Raw genomic sequence first — 4625 nt, forward strand, 5'->3', positions numbered from 1 at the left:
GTCACAACGTTCTCAACCTTTTGGAGATCGATGTTCACTACTCTAGGGATATTTTTAAACTTCTGGAGTTCCACGAGGACGTCCATGGAAGACGTCCATGTTTTGATATGAATTCAAAACATTTTTAATGTTCTTATGTACAACAAAATGTTAGTAAAAAGTTTTTATGCAATGTTCTTCTTCTTCCACGGCGCTACATCCCGGGGTGGGATTTGGCCTCCTCCACAACCGCTCTCCACTCACTCCGGTCTCTCGCCACACTTCTCTAGTTACCGGGTCTTCCTATATGAAGCCAATCCACTTCTACGGCGTCAGCCCATCTCCTTCTTGGACGGCCTCTGGGTCTCTTCCGTTGGGGTAGCCACTTTGTCATGATCCTTGGCGCTCTAACTTCAGGCATTCTCTCCACATGTCGCGCCCATCGTAGTCTTTGGGACTTACAGTATCTTATGATTATTTGCTGTTCAATCAGCTCTTCCAACTCGTGGTTCATTTTTATTCTGTAGTTCCCATTTTTCAACGTGGGTCCAAATATTTTTTGAAGTATTTTGCGCTCGAAGACAGCTAATTTGTTTTCCTCGTTTTGAGTTAAGCACCAAGTCTCACAGCCATAAGTGACCACTGGCCTTATAATTGTTTTATAAATTAGAAGTTTACTTCTTCGCCCTAGAATTTTCGACCCCACCAGTCGCTTGCAGGCATGTCAGCATTTATTCCCGGAGATAAGGCGGATTTTTATCTTATTTTGGGTTTTTTAGCTTAGGGCTTATTAAGGCTGGATCCGAGATACGTGAACTTGTCCACCCCTTCATATATGCATGCTGTTCTATGTCTATATTCTGCAGCGGTACCTGATCGCGATGTTCACGCACATATATATTATTATCTTGGTTTGGACTTGGCATCAGGTTTCTTTAGGATTCCATATTTTTTTCAAACTCAAATATTTCTTCTATCAGTGGCTAGTATGTCCAAAGCCGTGTGTCACAGATCTAAATATCATGCCAGGAATAATTCACATTTTGTTTTCTAAAACTGTATCTAAACTAGAATATTATGATAAGGTGAATAGTCAACAAAAATATTCTTTTTAAGGAAAATAATATAACTCTCCTCTTTGGATGCCCATATTATGCTCCGCGTAGGAACGAAAATAGTAAATTTGCCTCTTATTTTGATAATCGAGAATTAGGACCTATTTGACGGTGTAATTTAAAAAGAGGCAGAAAACTGTAAAAAAAAATAATTCTCAAGTGTTGATAAATATGGGATACAAATGATCAAAGACATTGAACATACATAATTTTGAAAAACACATATATTATAACCAATATAAAAAATCTTTTTTGAAAAAAGTAAGATACCCGGCAGGGATCGAACCTGCATCTCTTGGATTTACGTCCCGTCCGCGCATTGTCCAACATTCAAAAATATGTATGTTCAATAATTATAATGGTACAGTCTTAAATATTGTGAATTATTCGTTGAATAAAAAAAATAAATAATTAAAAATTAAAGACATGTAAAAAAAATTGTTTTCTTTAATAGTTATTGACCGTCATAAGGTAATAAATCAAACCGGGCTTCAAAATATTGGTCCGTGGCGGCTGGCTTTTACATTTATATCGTAAATCTTTTCTGTAACTTGTACCAATACTAATTATTAGGTTAAAAAAAATAATCGAATGTTTGTAGTATCTGCTTCAAAACTGACAGAAGAACTAATTTAATAAATTGGGACCTATGGTTTCTTTCAGTACATATTAGAGTTTAATAGTCTAGAAAGGTGAAAAAAAAGCCGAAGAGTATTTGAAAGTAATGGTAATCTTTTTTTATTGTGCTCACATTTTTTGGTAGGTTGGGATAACACTGAGCGAAGTCTAAATCGGGATAAGTTTTTTCATTAAATAAAGTACATTGTTCGGAATTAAGAGGCGGCGAACATCACAGAAATGTGTAACGCTGCAGATTATGCCGTTTTTTGCATTTTTGTGAAAGTTTTACAAGACTTTAAAATGCAACGTGGCATGCAGAACAAAATGGGATGAGTTTTCTCTTTAATATCACGACTAAGAAGTTGGACTATGATTTTAAATAAAAAAGTAATTTACGTCACGTCAAAAGTTTTTAAATTTTTACACATATCTAGCGGTTATGAGTAGGCAATCCAATCCCGAGCCAAAATTCTGATCCCTGGACTAGTCCCGGGATTAGCATTTTTTCCATTGTTAAGGGGGGACATGCTCGTCGAAGGTCAAAATTGAGTTTTTATTGTATTTTCAAACCATGATCCTGGACACTCCTTAAACGTTGTAGATAATCTATTTATATACTTTTGAAGCCTTATTATCCTTTATAGTTATTTTAAACATTTGATGACTGCATGAAGTATTTTTGTTACATAAAATAGTATTCTTTTAAACCTCTCGCTCTAATGTTTTAGAATATAGTCATATTTCGGTACATAACTGTGCAGTGGTGTTAAGATTTTTTACATTTCCTAATTTTTAAACGCATTTATAAAACCATTAGTATAATTTATTACGAGATAATTTTTGTAAAATATTCACGATAAAAAATTATTTTGATAATCTCTGTGATCCCAAATTTGACAAGAATTAGGCATTTTATTATTCAAAAAATCGGCAAGATTAACACATTTGAAGATGATTCTAAAGATATTTATTATAAACTATGTCTTTGACCATTCAAGTGTGATAAACATCTTATGAATAATGATTGCTTTATAATAATTATTGACCTAAGAATAAGGTAGTGTTTTTTTGAAATACGCCATTTCTTTTGTCATTCCCTAGTGGTTAAGCTACAACATACGGCCGTAGCCATAAAATAACAAACTATAATTAAAGTAGGGAGTAAAATTATGTTAACGCGCGTGTTTGAACATGTACTTAACCGAATTTTTTTTTATTTTTTTTAAACGGTACATGTTCAAACACGCGCGTCAATATCATTTTACTCTTTACTTTAATTATAATTTGTCAATTTATGGCTACGGCCGTATGTTGTAGCTTAACCACTGGGGAATGACAAAAAAAATGGCGTATTTCAAAAAAACACTACCTTATTCTTAGGTCAATAATTATTATAAAGCAATCATTATTCATAAGATGTTTATCACACTTGAATGCTCAAAGACATAGCTTATAATAAATATCTTTAGAATCATCTTGAAATGTGTTAATCTTGCCGATTTTTTGAATAATAAAATGCCTAATTCTTGTCAAATTTGGGATCACAGAGATTATCAATATAATTTTTTATCGTGAATATTTTACAAAAATTATCTCATAATAAATTATGCTAATGGTTTTATAAATGTTATGTACCGAAATATGACTATATTCTAAAACATTAGAGCGAGAGGTTTAAAAGAATACTATTTTATGTAACAAAAATACTTTATGCAGTCATCAAATGTTTAAAATAACTATAAAGGACAATAAGGCTTCAAAATTATATAAATAGATTATCTACAACATTTAAGGAGTGTCCAGGATCATGGTTTGAAAATACAATAAAAACTCAATTTTGACCTTCGACGAGCATGTCCCCCCTTAATATTATTTTGAATATAAAACAAAACTACTCATAATATCTATTATTATTTTTTTCATATAACTAAAATATTTCATTTTTTATCACACCCGCTCCTAGTAGAGGTTTTTTTTTTTAAAAAAGAAATGGATGTTAGCCAGTTGCTCAACCTATTAGGTCCATACTCTGACAATTGAAAAACAATATGTGTATTTGCCAGACCCAGAATTTGAACCAGACACCCACAACATTATAAGCCAAAGCGTAAGCCGCTCGGTCATCATGGACGTAAATATTGATACAATATTTTTTTAGAGTCGCTTAGTCGCAAAACTCGCCCTGGAAAATTTTTCCATAAAATTAGTTTTGAATGTTTGTACCTATGTGCTATTTTGAGGTGAGAGTTTTAAAATCCTCGTCAAAAAATCAAAATGAATATATACTTGAGTAGCCTAATCTAATAACATGATAAATAACAGGACGTTAATAAATCCGCTCTACATAGCCGACCAATCAGACGTCATGATTCAAACCATGATTTTTAGTATACGTGTAAATCGCTTTACAAACGTCACCACTACTACCAATCAACATCATCGTAAATGCACAAAACAGTTTTTCGGAATTTACTCGAAATTAAAAATACCTCCCAGAGCAGGTTAAGCGACTAAGTGAAATTAACTTTATGACATAATTATATTATAGGTGCTTGATGGAAAGACACAATACTTTTTATCATGTTTTATCGATAATACGGGCCTGTACAAAGTAGAGGTTGTCATAATAGATTTTTATTGTATCTTGCTAAATTTATTACGGTCATTATAATATCCCACATTTTTTATAAATATAGCAAGTCATAGGACCGGCAGAAATGCAATCAGCTTATATTGATTCAGGCTGATGATTATAATGATGATGTAAATAGGTATGTATATAATATCACCAATTTTTCACCAACGGAAATGATACATGGTGGTGAGACTATGGGTACATATTGATTCAATGACCAAATTTTACTATGTATTATATTTTTTTGTTGTTTTCCTAGTTTTCAGTCTTGGTAT

The sequence above is a fragment of the Rhyacophila brunnea genome, unplaced genomic scaffold (assembly GCF_057557595.1).
Source record: "Rhyacophila brunnea isolate RB1 unplaced genomic scaffold, BYU_Rbru_1.0 scaffold_24, whole genome shotgun sequence".
NCBI classification, from domain to species: Eukaryota; Metazoa; Arthropoda; class Insecta; order Trichoptera; family Rhyacophilidae; genus Rhyacophila; species Rhyacophila brunnea.